The following is an 18,216-nucleotide window of genomic DNA, read 5'->3' as shown; positions in this document are numbered from 1 at the left end:
AATTTAGATTAATTTTAAACCACTCGGCACATCTTAAATTCTATAGTTTAACAGTTCTGGACTTTTTAACCAAATTTTTGTCTTTTTCTAAAAAATACCTATTATTCCACTATTATAGGATAAAAAAATCAAAATTTCTTTGTTTTTTTTCTTCCAAAAAACTGGGTTCCAAAATGATTAATAATAATACGATGGAGTTAGTTCACATATAAGTAGGGTCTGCTTTAGAAGAAAACGTCATTTGAGTATTAATGGTGGTCCAAATTTAATTTCAAGACTAAGCACGTAAAGCTAATGTAAAAACTAGAAAAAGTAAAAAAAGTTTTGCAAAATTTGTTATAGAACAGAGAGTAGGTAATACTAAAAATTGCAAATTATTGTAAATAAGATTTGCTATTGTTTTTAACCTGCTGAATCTTTCTTATATATCCACAGCACCACTACCGGCTTCAGGACCCCATTTTGGCATGATGGCTGCTTCCAAACCTTTTTGCCTCGTCAAAGTCCCCTGTCACTGACCTCCCCCATAGATCCCCCAAGTCCCGGGTTAGGCGCCGAGAGGGTTCGGATTCCTAATATCCGGAATGTTCGCGATCTTAGCGCATTGTGTATGCCGCGCGGGGATTAGCCCATTAATCACTTGGGTCATTGTATCAACTATCAAAGCGTGCAAGGTCTCGCAACAATAGTCCGCGCGCTCGGCTGCACACACCCCCAGCAGGACGCCCCTGCTGTTGCGCGCCCCTCTCGAAAGCACCGAAAACAATCGAATTTCCATTACATAAAATGCTACGGAGTTCGGAACACCGAAATAACACACCGAAAGTCATTAATTTTACTCGGATTTCAGCAACGGGTTAACCGCCCAACCCAAAATACTGACGCACGAGCGAAGTGAAAGCTCGGAGCGATTTTTGAAAACCCCAATATTACACGATTTAATAAGAAAAAGCAATTTTATAAATACTTCCTAGAATTTTCATAAAAGAAACAGTTAATAAGAAACTATAGATAAGTAGAGAAAAATGTCTGTCCTACATTCTCTAACTCTAACTTTAGCACAACTTTTCCAAAATATTTAACATTTTTGAAAAATGTCTGTCCTACATTCTCTAACTCTAACTTTAGCACAACTTTTCCAAAATATTTAACATTTTTGAAATTTTTATTTAAAAAAATCGAAAGCTTGATTGGTTTTTGAAGTGCCCGAAATAGAAGAGTGATTTAATGACAGACAAAGCCCTCCCCCAAAATGGTGACGTTCTTAAGTTTCTTCTGTTTTTAGCCAGTGAGTCGTAAATTTAAACTAATTTATGGTCGACTAGGCGTTCCAGTGATAATACGTAATATCGGCTTCAATCGTGGTTTATTTTTAAAAGTCGGCTGTCCCGTTCTAAAATAATTAAATAACTGTAGAAACTAGTTGCGTCCGTTGTTTGTTCATTAATCTTAAGATTGAGTTTACAGTTAAATGAATATGAAATGCAATACATATTCATATATTGAATATTTGGTGTTTAACCAGAAGGAAACCTTAACAATTATAAAGTGATTATTTGTGATTTACGAGCGCCGAAAATAAAGGCGCCTTTGCAAGGAATTTATAATATTGTCATCAGAGTCCGGATTTACATTCACATGAATAATCCGAGGATTAAGTGCGTTTGGTAACCTTTAAGATATACAAACTACAAGTTTAGTAGTTGTGCCATGCCGAGAATTATTCTCGGAATTCAGTTCCAGGAAATTAACTTTTATTTTTCTCATTATACAATTAATTTTTTCCACATTTTGGGAACAACATAATTGACGTCAACATACACGTTTATTTAAAATATATGAGCTGTAGTAAACCTCCTAGAGTCATAATTTATGGTCAACGTATTCGTAAATTATTACAATTTTAAAATAAGAAACTTTGACCCACAAAATTGTTATTTGATATTTGAGTCCAATTAACGTCCCTTTTTGAACCGTGCAAATCCGAAAATTTATTCAAGAAAAGCCCCAATACGGGGTTGCTCGATTCAGAAGAGGTCCCTCGAGTCAGATACAAAATCGAAAATTTCTTAGGTGTTTATAATCCAATTTTTCACAGTTCGGGACCTTGAACGCCTTATCAAAGAATGATTCAGCTATTTGTTATGTGATAAGTGACATAAAGGTCTAATTAGATAATAAAGTAAAATGCCTCCCGATAGAATCGGGTATTTGGTAGTCGGCACATAATTAGAAAACATTTAGAATAGCTCGCATAGAGATAGAACAGGGATATTTAACGACACCTGCTCGGTTCACTGACAACATGAGCTTAACATAGATTACACACACATTTTAAACTGTCACAAGATCGCTCTAATGGGATGCAACAATGTTTATAACTTCACCATGTTGCAGCAATGCCCCCGAAACCCTCCGGCTTACCTGCAACAAAAGAAAAAACAATTAGTTTTCGTCTAAATCGAAGCTTTTGTAATATTGCAAAACAGTAGGATTATTTTTAATCCTTCGAAACTCTTATTAACTTTCCCCGTCTCTCAGACATCCCCGACAGGATTAAATCCCCGGTTCTGATCTGCACCCCCTCGACCTCCCCGACCCGCAAAACTGTCGGGATGCCGCGGAACCATAGCAACGGAGTGCTCTCCGCTAGGCTGTCTCCTGTCCCTTGATTTATGGCGATGGAAAATGCGAGAAATGAAGAGCAGGACTGGCAGACAGCCGCGCTAGCGACCAACGTACAGAAAAAATACAAAAATCACTAATACGCGAAATGAAAAAGGAAGGAAAAGCTAATTCACAATTTCACAAAAAAATCTATGAAAACAATACACAAAAATTGTTTCAATATTTTGAATAACGTTTCCGAACAAGTCTAAATGAAACTAGTTTACGTGGCAGTGAATAATAAAATAGAGGATTGCTTTTATCATGTTTCCCAACGGATTTAATTTTAAAGACTTCTCATAATATACCTACAAGTTGTTAAATACTCCAAATTCATTTTAAAGTTTTTGATAAACTATTTATTGTTCATTTTCTTAAATAAACAAAACAAAATAAACGATAAATTTCATTCTTTCAAAAAAGGCTTCTACGAATATTAAATATAGGGTACGCCAGAACTCGCGCCGCAGAGAAAAATGCCATGTAAGATAGGATACGTATACCAGAAACATGAAAAAAATGTTTAAAAAATTCAATCTGTCAAAAATTTTGACATTTATTTTTTGACATTTGACATTTTTTTATGTCTATTTAATGATACTGATGATTTTGTATATGTTTTTTTTTTATAATTATTTAGTAAAGGTACAAAAATTTTGCCAATAAAAGCCATAAATAACATTAAACAAAGTTACAATTTAGGATACAGCTTCCTTGTTTCCTCTTCTAATAGCCTGGTTCAAAAAAAACTTGGAAAATTATTTTTTCAACAGAAATAAATAGAGTCAAAGTGCAAAATTCAAACTGTCATAACTTCGAAGCTTTTATTGATAGAATTTTTTTAACATTTTTTCTATGTTTCTGGTATCTTACCTCACATGACATTTTTCTTTGGGGCGCGAGTTCTGGCGCACCATGTATACAGTCTGCTCCCACATATAATATACCTACAAGCTGTTAAATACTCCAAATTCATTTTAAAGTTTTTGTTAAACTATTTATTGTTCATTTTCTTAACTAAACAAATTAAAATTAAAACTTTCAAAATGAATGTGTTAAAGCTACCAAAAATCTACAGCTTTTTTCAAAAAAATATGTTTAAGTTCTAGAGAGAAAAAGTAGTAACAGTGCAAACCTGTTTGTTTATTTGTAAATGTGTTTTCAGAATAACATTTAGTTTCGTTTTTATTGCGATATTTTTTTAAATGGTAACCTATATGATTTTTTTTCTACACATTTTTTTTTTCACAGCATTAAAAAAAGCTTTTACAGTGGATTGCCATTAAAAAAAATAAAAATTTTGTAGAACTCAAAAACAAACAAAAATTCAAAAAAATTTAATCCTAATAAAACGTCACATTTTTATAGTATGTATACCTACGATTTCTCTTAGTTTGAAACGTTTGGTTCCATATTTTTTTCTTCATCTGATGGTATATCGTAGGTAAGTATGTTAGGTACATGTCTGATACTAAATTTATTTACTACTTCATTATCTTTTGGTTTTACCAAATTTTAAATATACCAATCTTCGTAATGTAATATGATGAACAGTATTGTCCAAAGCATTTACAGATTAAAAAAACCTTCAAATTGACGACTCAGAAATTTTTATTAAACCTGTTCAATATATTTATGAGAAGAGGAATTGTATACCTGATAGAGCCCTGAATCAACATCTGACCTGCCTAACCACAAATGAATTTGAAATTTATGTTCCAGAGCTGACAAAGTGTTTCTTTCAACCGCATCCTTTTAGAACTTTAAAGAAACTATTTCTAGTTCTTTGCCGCTATTCATTTTTAAACGAATTAGTTTAGAGAATTTAGAAAATTCAATTTTTAGGTCTAGTGACAAACGCTCAAAATCCCGCCCATTGTTTAATAAAATAATCGCTTTTCACACCGATCGAACGTCAATAAATCACATTATTTTAGTTCGGCAGATGCATTTCGCATCAGCACGTGTGATTGGACACCGATAGTCAATCGTAACGGAAGAGGGAACCGTAAAAATATCAGTAACGACCTTCGCTATCGGGTCGAATTTTGATTTATGCCGCATCCGACACTATTGTTGCATTAGCCATTCGTCGATGGGCACTTCGATACGTTTCCAACAAACAACACATCACCATTTCTAACTAGTCCACAGTAGGATAATTCGTGGCGTAGCGCGATCGTTTTAAAATACATTAGTCATGTGAGTGCATCCCTCGCCATCTCGTGGACTTGTGAATATAATGTAGTGTTCGTAAACACAAAGCCTTTCACTATATCGGGTTTGCACTCATATATTGCCGTCTAAGGCATGATTTGTGGCTCTACTTTTCACTATTCTTGCCCTTTTATTGTGTTCGCTTCAGCCCAACTTTTTGCGGCCTGTCACGTTACTTCCCAGGTTAACTGGGACGCGATACTGCCAAATTCTAACGAAAAACTTGTTTGCAGCCCAACAGATAAACACCAGCTTGCACAACACGATTTATCGACACTATTCAATAACAACACTCTAAAACAGTGATTTATGCAACGCTACTTTAATCAACTAAACAGAAGCTCCACTATTGACTGGATTCAAAGATAATTTTAGAAACTCTTTGTAGCAATCCCAAATTTGAGACAACCTGCCAAATAATTATATACAGGGTGATAATTTGTTAAGTGCTCCTTGTAAGTGGAATGGCCATTGCTGATGCGTAGGGGGTTGTAATGATAGTAAACCGACAGCAAATGAGAAAGCACAGCTGGCTGACGAGTTTAGGGTCGTCAAAAGGCGACCCACCCTTTTTCACAACGAGTTTGGCAAAGTCGTCAAAACTGTCTCATCAACAGGTAAAAAATGCCAACAAGTTTAATTAAAATTCTCGCCGAGTGCCAATTTATGATAAAAGAGACGTTACGAATCCGAAAAACGTCGAAAATCCATCTTTCCACTTCAGCAAGTATCGGTAATTTATTATAAGGGGTACGGTTGAACTAAGTGATAACGCTTATAGGCTTCCTCGAGACCATAAAGTGCGCCCGAATCCGTGCCTCTTGGAGCGAACGAGTAAAGCTAAAGGCCAAGTCGCGGGGAGGATTCGCAAAATACTGCGGCATAACTTTCATTGTTCCGGTTGGGGTGAAAGTGAGATATTCGTCTTGTGGAGACGAAATTCCTAGCTTTGCTAACTGCCGCGATTCTATTTGTCTCCGCTTTGTTTCGAGCTAAATGCCGACTCTCCTTACGGGAAGGATTAAAACGACGGCTTGTACCGATATTGGCTCCATTTCAAATACGTCTAACTAGGAAATGAGATTTCAGACGCAAACTGGCAGAAACTAACTTACAAGAGATGTCAAGTAAATTCTAAAGTTTCACGCTAAAATCGAGCGGTGAAAAAATTGCAAATATGATTCTCACAAAACTTAATTTACGTCAACAAAAATATTTATCTAACGTATGTCGTAGACTAATTGTAAATTCAGTCGTTTTATAAAACGCCTAGTCATTTTGAAAACGACTGAGCAAATTGCAAATGAATGAATAAATGCAGGGTTTTTACAATATAACGGAAAATTTTAGGTGTATTATAAAAAGCCTAATAAGTTTTCGTCTTATTATAAAGTACGTATGGTTAATTAATAATACAACTGAAACAAACCTGCGTCACAGATTAACTTTAAAAAGTTCAGTGTAAACTACCTCTTACTGTCGTCATGACTGACATTTGACAATTAAACTTTTTTTGTTGTTCAAATTGTTAATTAAATAATTTGTCTGTCTTAGGAAATTTATTAATTGAACTAAGTGTAATTAAATCATCGCTTTGGTATGCTGCTTACCCGTTATTATGCCACAAATCAATATTTTTGAAAGTAAATAAGTCAAAATGACATAAACATAAAAAATGAGGTTATTAATGTAAAGGATGTTTTATACAGTTTACATTACGAAAATGACAATACTGCCCCAAATTTTAATTCCGTAATTGGAATTCTTCTTTTTTATATTCATTAAAAACGTTTAACATTTGACTTTGTTTCTTTTAATAGATTATCTAACTACAATACAAATTGGTATTTTCTAAAATAAGATTTTTTAGTCTTTTACAAAACAACTGAATGTAACCAGTCATTTTCTAAATGGAGAATATTTAAAATAAGACGAAAACTTATTAAGCTTTTTATAATACAACTAAAATTTTCCGTCATATTGTAAAAACCCTGCATTTATTCATTCATTTACAATTTGCCCAGTCGTTTTCAAAATGACTAGGCATTATAAAATGCCTAGTTTTATAAAAAAAAAACGACTGAATTTACAATTAGCCTACGACATACAGGGTGAATATAAAGTATGGAACCAAGCGGTTTTATTTTTAATCATTTGCCTCCAGAAAATAATAATTAATATAAATTAGAGTAATACAAAAAATGTGATCGTATTTTCGGAACGAAATTTTGTTTTGTTTTTGAGTTATGCGATTTTTTTTGTCAAAATTGCAATTTATGTGAAAAATTTTTTTTGAAAAAATTAAATATATAGCAGATAGTTGTAATCCTTAGAGTATAGTTTTTATGAGAAAAATGATTTTATAATGGGTTGCCATTTAAAAAAATATTTTTTTTTTGTAGAAATTCAAAAACAAAAGGAAAATTCGAAAAATTTTATTCTTGTTAAAACATCGCATTTTTATAGTACTTTATTACTCATCAATTAGTTTTTTCAAAAAATAAATAGTTTAAGCAAAAAACCTTTGGTTCCATACTTTTTATTCACCTGGTATATTTAAAATCGAGAGGTCGCTCAATGTAAAAAAATCACCTGTTTATTCGCTAAAAACAGCACGTGGTACGTACAACGTTTTTCGTCGTATTAAATTACCATATTAAAAAAAAATAATTTTCAAATTTTAAAACCTTTTAACAATCCCGTGTGATAGTAAGGTGATATTGAAACCTTAACCATTGTAAATTGTTGAGTGTTATTTATACCATAATAATATAGAACGACAAAAACTTCATTTGCAGAATGTTTCAAATAAGATTTTCAATATTATGAGAAATGTAAACTGACATATTTCTTAAAGGACACTTTATTATTTATAAAAAGAAGCAAAAAATCTTAACAAATATTTTTTTATTTTAAGTACCAATTACATGTTAAATAAATTTTGTAGTGTCTTCATATTACTCAGTTAATTATCCTTTTGTCCATATGCTTGGAACAGGTATTTAGAAAGTCTTAATTGGCTCATTCTGTATAGATTTTTGCGAATATAACCTTGACTGTGTACAGCAACTTGAAACAAGTTTTAATAGTTTGTTTTAAACCGTAAAGCTTGCATGCCGCTAAATCTAATCCTTAGAAACGTACAAACTTAATAGAAATAAGAGCGTCTCAGATAATTTAGGTTTGCGGTAATTAATAAAATTTCCTGTTTAATAATTTTTTTATTGTTCGAGTTGTGAGACATGAACATGACTGTATATTTTGTTGACTTAAAGCAATAAACAAATGAATGTTGGCATCGTGAAAGCAGACTTGTCCATCGTTCGCTAAAAATACACATTCCAAAACGGTCTCTATTCTAATAAGCGCGAACGAAAGTTTGTGGTATTGAATAGAACGAAAAATTTTGTAAAGAAGGAAGTCGACCACCCCTCGTTTGAATCTCTTGTTTACAATAGACGAGGGTAAAAAGATGCCACATTAAAATGCTCTTCTTATCTCACACTTAAAGTGAAAGTTGAAAAAGTGTACTTTGAAAATTTTGATTTACGATCGGAGTTGTAGAAGAATGGGATAACAATGATGGGTTCAGTAGCCTTGAATTGCATAGATTTGTGATTTTTTCTGGGTTAAAATTGTAGGTGAGGATGAAGTGTAATTAATGTTTTATATTTTGTCAGACAATGGGCGGCCATTTATCAATCTCGAATATTTAATTAAAACATGCGGACAACGGATTCATAAAGATTTATGTGTTTCGAGGCGACGATGTTCAGAATTGATTTAATTAAAATTTTGTCACCCCTAAACTATAAATTTGGTAAAAACTCACCGTGATTGTTATTTTTACAAAAGGAATTTCCTCTTCCGCACCATTCTAACGAAACTAAATGAAAAAAAAAATCGAGTTTATACGATCACCATCAAAGTTTGTTCACATCACACATGGTTGGAAGTCACCGAATTTAAGAATTTTGTGTATCACCGCTCTGGGTCCTGAAAAGTCCAAACCGAGACGACCAAATCCGTCATATTTCCAAGTGGTTAAACGAGCGCCGTTTGCGCACTTCCTAAACAATGCATTTACAATTCGCGTGACTTAACGCTCATCAACGAGGGTCTGCCCGAGTTGACGTCTTCATGAATCTCGTCCAGTTTTTCTTCAGCTTGTTGATCAATTCGTATCGATGACAAATCACGGTACGAAAAAATTTCGGCTGGTCGCCTCCTCTCGACACGACAGCCACGCATACACAAAGAAATGGTAACAAAACGGCGAGAAGCAAACGCGGCCTGATACTAGAATGAAGCTGCTGGACCGACGCCGGTAATCCCGCACTTGAAGCGCCGCGACGCTGTGCTCATGCGTCCCCCGCCCCCTGCAACAAAGGCATTACGAATATCGGAGGCGTTTGTGTTTATTCCCTGAACGTATCTACCAAGCTGTCGGCCCGTGACTCACGAACTTACATTGAATTACATTCAACTTTTCGGATACAACAAGAACAACATTTTACTAATCTTGGCACGGAATGACACATATTTTTAGAAGGCGAGCTTTTTGATCAAATTCACGCCGAGGCGGGAGGATCCTAAAACTGTCAGCGGTAATCGTAAAGCTTTCAGCTGAGGATTCGTTTCGACTTCCTCAAATTCGAAACGATGCAAGAGTGATGCGAGAGACATTAACGCGATTTTCATACATGCATAAATATTGGTCTGTAAGATGTGTTAATAAAACACTAAATAAATATCTTTAAAAGATACTATCGCAGTTTGTTTCTTTTGTCCTAATCCCCTCTAAAAGAAACAAATCGGCGCTCTGTAACGCTTACATCACAATTTTATAGGGCACTAAACGCGATACGACTTACAAACGGTATAAAACTGATGGAGAAACATCTGTAGACTCTTTATATAAAGATTATTATCTAATTCTGTCAACAGATTTTATTTTGCCTTTTTCTAAACCGTAATGTAGTTAGTTCAAAGTCAAGTAAATTTATTACAAATAAAAATTGTCTTTTATTAAAAATAATGTCGCTTTTATTTGCTTCAAAATCCAGATTAAGGTAGGATTTGTTCCATTCGGCAAATCTCAAAGAATGGCAAACGTCAAAATATTTTTCTTGCAATTCTTTTTATTTAAAAATTAATTCTGAAATTAAAAGAAAACAAAAGAATAAATTCTAAAATTTTAATCACACCCTGTATTTTTCAATGAGAGAATTATTCTTTTCATTGATCTACATCACAAAATGCAAGATTTCTAATGCTATTACTTTTATACAGGATAGATTATAAAAAACGCCTCAAGCCATAACTCCATTATTTTTAAAGATATCACAATACTTCTTAGAACAAAGTTGTACATTTTATTGTCATCTATTGTTTGGGATAGATAGATGCTTAATTAATGCTGCCTCTTGTTTCTAAGAAACGAAATTCAGTTTTTAAAGAGAACACCCCGTATATTTTATTATTTTTGAATCTCTCGTTAAATTGTCTTTCAACAAGCTCAGTATTTATTATTTATCATTAATTTTTATTTTTAAGCAATTAAAAAATTTAATTAAATAAAGTAACTTAGGTTGTGGAAAGAATAAAACAATAATAAAACAAGCAAACGACTGAAAACAAAAACTGTTCTTGGATCGAGTTTAAAAAATTAATTTTTTTATACTTATAAAAAAACTTGAATTTTCCACATTGAATTTAATACGCGAAATTGGTCATTTGGTATTAAATGCACCACAGGACAATATTTTTTTTAAAACAAAAAAGACAAAAATCGGAAAAATTAAAAACTTTAAAATTGCCCCAAATGTCATAAAAGTGCAAAATACCAAGAAATAAATTTTTGAAAAATTTTATGTAGATATGTATAAAGATATTGAATTAAAACATTGAAACTGTTGGCAGCGTGGTGATGTAGCAGCATAAGGTCCCGCTTTCCGGCAGGTAGGTAAGGCTTGAACGCCGGTAAAGTCAGCAATTTTTTACTAATTCAAATTCAAAAACTAATTCAAATAAGCAATGAAAAATTGGCGGGCGCATAAAAGCGCGAAGTCCCAACAATTCTCAGAAAATAACAATTGCTATCGCGCGATAAAGATGATAAAGTTAACAGTTTACATATGTCTAAGAGAGTTCAAGCTATCACCTTTTAGTGAGGTATGAAAAAAAGCACATTTTGATTTGTTTTTAAAAAATTCTAAGTATAGAAGAAGATTTGGGCTTAGTGGTAGTAATTAAAAAAAAAAAAGAATAAAGTAAGTACATATTTCGTTTTTATAAAAAAGATTTATAACGAACTTAAAATTTAGTTAATATTTTTGACGTGTACCCCTTTTATTGTTAACTAAAATATTTATTATAGGTGTGGTAATTAAAATAATAATGTTTCTCAAAAAAAAAACGGAAAAAGAACATGTAACAGTGATGGTATTATTCATTTTTTTCGTGGATTGTTAGGTAATTTAGACATGAGCATGGGCATAAAATCAAAGACGTTATTGACTCTTCCAACGGTTTCATACAGGGTGCGCCAGAACTCGCGCCCCAGAGAAAAATGCCATGTAAGGTAAGATACCAGGAACATGTAAAAAATGTTAAAAAAATTCTTTTTAAAAAAATTACGAAGTTATGAGAGTTTAAATTTTGCACTTTGACTCTATTTATTTCTGTTGGAAAAATAATTTTTCAAGTTTTTTCGCTACAGGCTATTAGCCGAGGAAACAAGAAAGCTGTATCCTGAATTGTAACTCTGTTTAATGTTGTTTATGGCTTTTATTGGCAAAATTTTTGTAGCTTTACTAAATAATTATTATCATCAGTATCATTAAATAGACATAAAAAATGTTAAATGTCAAAAAATAAATGTCAAAATTTTTTGACAGATAGAATTTTTTAAACATTTTTTCCATGTTCCTGGTAACCTATCTTACTTGAAATTTTTCTGTGGGGCGCGAGTTCTGTCGCACCCTGTATATTATCTACACTTCTTCAGGTCTTTAATTATTTTGTTAATTTTGTTTAGATCGGAGACAAGTTAGAGACATTTTTTTATATGACCAAATAACTAACTAATTAGGTTTTAGAGAAATCCCCAAAAATTTTAAAAAATACCTATAATTTTCGACTAATTTGAAAGAACTGTGCCTTATTTTAAGTTACGATTAAGCGCTAAAACGTTACGATTAATAAAAGTCTCTGTATTAGTAGAGTGGACATATGTTTTCAACAAGCTAATTTTCAGCACGTTCCAATTAATAAAATTAATGCTTTTTTGCCCTAAATGTGTAACAAAATTAAAAAAAAAACTTTTTTTTGCTGACTTTAAAACGTTTGCTTTGCCCCAAAAATAATTATTATTAGGTCCTGATTAGTGCAAATTTGTATGGCGTCGTCTCCCAAACACGCTCCACGCTTATCACATAAATCGACTACGGCGGATACACAAATTGTTATGACTTATGACAGTAAATTAACAGGAATGACTACAATAACTGTTTTATTTTGTAGCCGGAAGTGTAAAATTTATTATATCTACCTACGGTTTTAATTAACGTAAAAATATCAAAAATTCGTTGTTACCTACCTACGACCACCAAAAATGTCTTTATGACGCGCACAATTTCTTACCACATCCCGTCAATTAATAGACCATGAAAACGTTTCCTCAAACTCGGTTTAATTAAATAACGGTTAAATACGCGAGACATGTATAATCTGATTTTTTTCGAAAATTTCCGAGAAAGCGAGACAACGAGTTTCTCCGGTAGTCTCTTGTGCAAAAAATTAACTGAAAAAATTATTCCTGAAACGGCCAAGGCTTACAGGTGATCGACCCTCGCTAGAAATATTTTATTACAATTGTTTGCGAACAGAATACATTAAAAATGTTTTACAACAATTCTTGATATGCATATTTAACGGGTTCTACGCTTCATGTGTAAAACATGCACAAGTAAGTGCAATTTTTATCAGAAAACACAAATTCAATTTATCTTTGTCAATGTCAAAAGTGAAGAGTTTTCAAACCAAAACTAGACTTAATTATATTTGACTAATTAAAAGAAGGAAATAAATACGTTTGTTACTTATCGCGCAATCTTATATTTAAATTTTGGAAAAATGATTAATGAGACGATGGAGAATGTTGAGAGAATCTGCTACTTATGTATGTGCATAATTTAAGTCACTTAATCTTATTGGAAAAAGTGGAATGGTCAATACGAAAATTAATAAAGAGATATTACATAACAGTTAATAAAATGTAGATTAGTCGTGAAACAAACCCGTACGTCATTGTATTACTAATTAACTTTAAAAGAGCTTATCTTTTCCGAGATAATTATGAAAATTAAGTAATTAGGAGCCAGTTCAACACTCTCGCCGAGTTCACACTTCCAAAATTCGGTCGAAAAATTCGTCAAATGGCTGAACAAAAGTCGGTTCCGGTGAAGCGGCGTGCTTCTGAAACACCGAATTAGCATTCCGTTCAGAGAGGAGACTTCGCCAGATTGAAGTTGCAGCTCGGATGATGCCAATCCACATTTCCACCGAGGTTCATGAATTAAACAACGCCCGGAACAGGCGTACATATTGTACCAGCTTATGACTAAATTTACTTTATTGATTCGAGCGAATCTGGGCCGATTTAATTACCCTGAAAAAATCGAAACGAACGCTGAAAGCAGTGCAAATAATTTCATTCGTGGATTCATGCTGGAAACCTTCGGCTCCTCTCTTCCGTTCATGAAAAACCCTCACGCCAACGTCAGTTCACTACAGTTAATCTGAAAGAGATGAATTAATCCGAACTCCATGTCAGCCAAACACTCTAATTTATGGCTCACAGGAAAACGAAATTTTGGCAGCGTTTTATCTAAATTTAAAATCTCTGTCGGCGCAGAAACTACCGTGTAATTAGTTAGATTGCATTTTATTGTAATTAAAAAGTTTTAGGGGAGCGTCAAAACATGTTGACTGGAAAACCCTCTCGGTTTTGTTTTCCCCGAGATCTTGAAAGAAGTTTTACTGGACGAGGTTCAAATGTTATCCGCCGGCTTGAAGTAATGTGTTGCTTCGTTTTATTACTACCTTACTAACACAGACCCTCGTTTTCATAATTTATTAACTGAGATTTACATAAATACCCACTACTTGTAATCTTGTAAACAATTAGATACGTCGAGGTCTACATCGCACACAATTATTACATTTGTGAGACTTGGAAGTCTCTAAGCTGATCGATTGGGCCAAGCTTGCGGTCATTAAATTCCACTGAAATTTCGTGTTGCTGTCTCTTTTCGGAATTAGCGGTAAAAAGTGTGTGATTTATAAGACGCTATGCTAAAAAACGATAAATTTCACGATGAAAATACCTGAGACAGACGCAATTTATGAGCAAAAATTAAAAATTATACGTTTAGGAGAAGATGCTTCCTAAGTAGCGGATTATTTACATATCGCTAACTCAAAACCAAACAAGCATGTGGAAACATAGAAAAGTATTAAACACCGAGGTTAAATATTCACAAGGCAAGCGGATATCGTCGCGTACTAGCTCTTCGAAAGAGAAAAATACAAGAAAATTCAAACAGAGTTACCTATACATATTTTTAAAACGCGTTATCAAAATTCATATTTCTATCATACATAATTTTATTGAATTTTGCATTGTTCTTAATTTTTAACATACTTTTATAGAAACAGCAATTTTATTATGAAAATATAAAATACAGGGTGTGTCAGAACTCGCGCCTCATAGAAAAATTTCAAATAACATAAGATATTAGGTACCTGGAAAATGTGTTTAAAAAAATAAAATCAAAAAAATCTGTGAACATTTATTTTTTGACATTAACATTTTTTTATGTCTATTTAATGATACTGATAATCTTGTATATGTTTTTCTATAATTATTTAATAAAGACACAAAAGTTTTGCCAATAAAAGCCATAAATTACATTAAACAGAGTTACAATTTAGGATACAGCTTCCCTGTTTCCTATTCTAATAGCTTATAGCAAAAAAACTTGAAAATATATTTTTTCAACAGAAATAAATAGAGTCAAAGTACAAAGTTTAAACTCTCATAACTTCGAAATTCTTATACCTAAATAGCATTAATTTTTTAACGTTTTTTCCATATTCCTAATATCTTAACTTCCATGGCATTTTTTTCTGGAGCGCAATTTTGGCGCACCTGTATTTTCTTCTGCAATTTATCTTTCAAACAAAGTTTTGCTTCAAGAATGGAAATATGTAGTAAACGTCAAAAGAAGCACCTATGTATTTATCTATAGGTTAATTTTATGTTCACTATTGGTTGATTTTAATCACATGATTCCCGAAAGCAGCCGAGCTCTAACGGAATTCTATCCAACGACATATTTGAGTAGAGTCCCGCAGAAAAATTGCACTAAATTAAAAAATTGCATACTTGCAATTGCATAATTTCACACGAATCTATTAAAAAAGCAAAATGTATATCCATATCTAACAATAGTATATTAAACATCAAGAAGGGTAAGAACATTCTACCGATCGAAGACAATTGTTTCGAGGAGGAGCGAAGCGACAACTTCAATTATTGAGATCGGTAATAAGCCCTTAACGTTCGTGATGCTTATGACATTTTTTTCGCGATTGATTTTTGTTAGTTTTTTTAATAAAATATCTAAAAAATATTCTAGAAAATACTTTGGCGACGACTTTGAATGCTTACCGACCAGTTTGTCGTTAGCAACAATAAACAAAATACTTACCGACGAGTTTAGGATAGCAACGAGTAAATACAACAAATACTGCCTTGAAAATAGACGTAGTAAACAATCGAATAGTCTAATCGCACAAAAATTAAATTTGCACAATTTTCAAGTTGTTTCAATAAGATTATAAATGATGAGTTTAACCTTTTATATAACCAGACATGTTATTAGTTAATTCCGAGGTTAATTCCTATCATCCGTTGAGCAAAGATTTTAAGACTTTTAAGAGTTGTAAAATCGATAGATGTACCTATGTTTTACACAAAAAAATAACAGCCATTTTATCTCAACTATTTATTAAAAAAATACCATATATAGGTATTAAAAAGTAATTATATAAAAATTTCTCAAATTAGAAACCAAGTTAAATACAAACATTTTTCGAGTGTTTTTAGATTTCAGAAGCTCTTAGCGGCAATTTTTTTGTTAGAATGAGCAGATTTGGCCCACGCAAGACTGAAACTTTCGAAAACAATTTTTTAAGTCTGAAGTAATTAAATCGAATTCTCCCATGTAAACAAATGAATCAAAACATCCGAAAAATAAATTATGTATATTAAATTTCGAACAGAGCCATAAAATGAAAAATAAATTATGTATATTGATGTGAAACTGTACAAAACTAGCAAAGTTGTTCGCAAATCTGGCCCGCGTAAAATTTATTTCTTCCCGAATAAAACAATGTAACTTTATTTTTGTTCCTTGGATCGATTAATTCTAGCCAGTCCGAAAATAATTATTTTCGTTTGCATTTGGAAATAAGTTCCGAGGCCCAGCTGTCTTTTTCCCATCAGCGTTCCCTTGCGAACGGCCGCTTCTCCCAACCACCACACATGGCATTCCTCTCTTCGGCGTGGGAGGAAGTCGCATTGTCTCTCTCAGCAAAGTTCGTCTCCTACGCCATATATAATGCGTCATGCCTGCCTGTCTATCTGCTACCAAAGCCTTAGAACGCCCGCCAGCTACTAAATCAATACCCAACCGAGATCGTCCCACTTCACCCCTCTTCATAAAACCCAACAGCTCATCTTCACCCAGCACATTTGGAAAATTGAAAATTTACAACGCTTCTTTACACACTGATTCTTACACAAACTCCCAAACTGTTTTATTCCATCAAAGGCACTTGAATTACGTGGAAATGGGACGAACCGACTTTGGGAATGGTAATGCTGATGGTACTGAATTATTAATGGCTTGATAACATGGGTAATGCAATTAGGGAAATTTGTTCGTTTGGAAGCGGCGTGCATAATTTATTGGACAAATGGGGCGCCATGGGCGTCTAAAACTCATTTTCAGACTTGACTTAAAAAATTAAAGTTTCAATAACAAAATAGTATATTCAGTAACAAGTTTAGAATATGGCATATTCCGCACAAGTAGAAAAGTTCGTCCCACGAGCTAGACGACTATATACTTTTTCTATGATTAAAATTTAGAAACAATACAGGCTGTCAGAACTTGCGCTTGAGAGAAAAATTTCAAGTAAGATAAGATTCCAGGAACATGGAAAAGGTGTCAATCTCTGTCAAAAAATTTTGACATTTATTTTTCGACATTTTTTTGTATCTAGGTATTTAATGATACTGATGATCTTGTATATGTTTTTCTATAAAGGTACAAAAATTTTGCAACAATAAACAGAGTTACTATTAAGGATACAGCTTCCTTGTTTCCTCTTCTCTGTTGCCTGTAGCAAAAAAACTTAAACAATTATTTTTCTAATAGAAGAAAATAGAGTCAAAGTGCAAAATTTAAGCCCCTATAACTTCGAAATTTTTATAGATAGAATTTTTTAAACATTTTTTACATGTTCCATACTTGACATGGACACACCATGTATAGTGTGACAATAATATTCGCTAGTATTTGTTAAAAAACATGAGTTTTCTGTAATTAAAAATTAAGCAAGAAGATTGTTATTCTAGGACAGTGACGAATCCTTAAAATTCAAAACCTCGAAACCAAAGGTAAACACCAGACAATCCATGACGGCCGTAACAGCTGCGCGCGATCACGTGACCCTCTGGGTGTTTGGGGTAGCTCTCAAAACGCAGCCACACATTCCTTTCATAGGCTAGGGGACAAAATCAGCACAAAGTTGACAGTGACAGCCATTGGAGTAAAAATGGCCGCACGAAACGTGGCTTTTAGTCGAAAAAGCGAAAGACAATTACAGAGGGAGATCGTGTATCGGTCCTTGTATCAGGCAGAGAACACGATTTTGATTCGGTAATCAGCTAAGGTAATTCCGGTACCATAGGGTGTCTCTTACCGAGACAGAGGCGGCACAGAAAGGCGACTAATGGACTCGTGACACGACAACACGTCTACCGGAAAATTACCGGCTGCGAAAATTGGAGTTATTTTGTGATATGTTATTTATGAAAGAAATTACTTTGTCAGGCAATTATGGATTTTCGGCATGACAGTGCCCGTGTCTTGATAGAAAAATGAATATTTTGGAGTACATAGGTATTTACACGAAAGTAAATCAATTATAACGGCGAAAACAAATAAAATACATTAACGAAACGTGGGGCAGGAAATA

General features: G+C 33.2%; 1 protein-coding gene across 11 annotated transcripts in view; it reads right to left on the bottom strand.

Moving 5' to 3' along the window:
* Positions 1-18,216, bottom strand: part of LOC123006928 (homeotic protein antennapedia-like) — a 122,418-nt gene that overhangs the window by 60,049 nt on the left and 44,153 nt on the right. The window contains exon 1 of one of the 11 annotated variants that reach the window (XM_044401865.1): positions 8,717-9,162. The exons of 9 other annotated variants lie outside the window; for them this stretch is intronic. The gene's annotated coding sequence lies outside the window, so the exon portion shown is untranslated. Of the gene's footprint in view, positions 1-2,331; positions 2,426-8,716; positions 9,163-18,216 lie in introns of those variants that run through there. One more of the 11 variants, XM_044401867.1, reaches the window with a different exon arrangement.

The sequence above is a fragment of the Tribolium madens genome, unplaced genomic scaffold (assembly GCF_015345945.1).
Source record: "Tribolium madens isolate multiple individuals breed KSU strain unplaced genomic scaffold, Tmad_KSU_1.1 Scaffold_3;HRSCAF=73;Tcas5.2_LG2, whole genome shotgun sequence".
NCBI classification, from domain to species: Eukaryota; Metazoa; Arthropoda; class Insecta; order Coleoptera; family Tenebrionidae; genus Tribolium; species Tribolium madens.
This window is presented reverse-complemented; position numbering and strand designations above follow the sequence as displayed.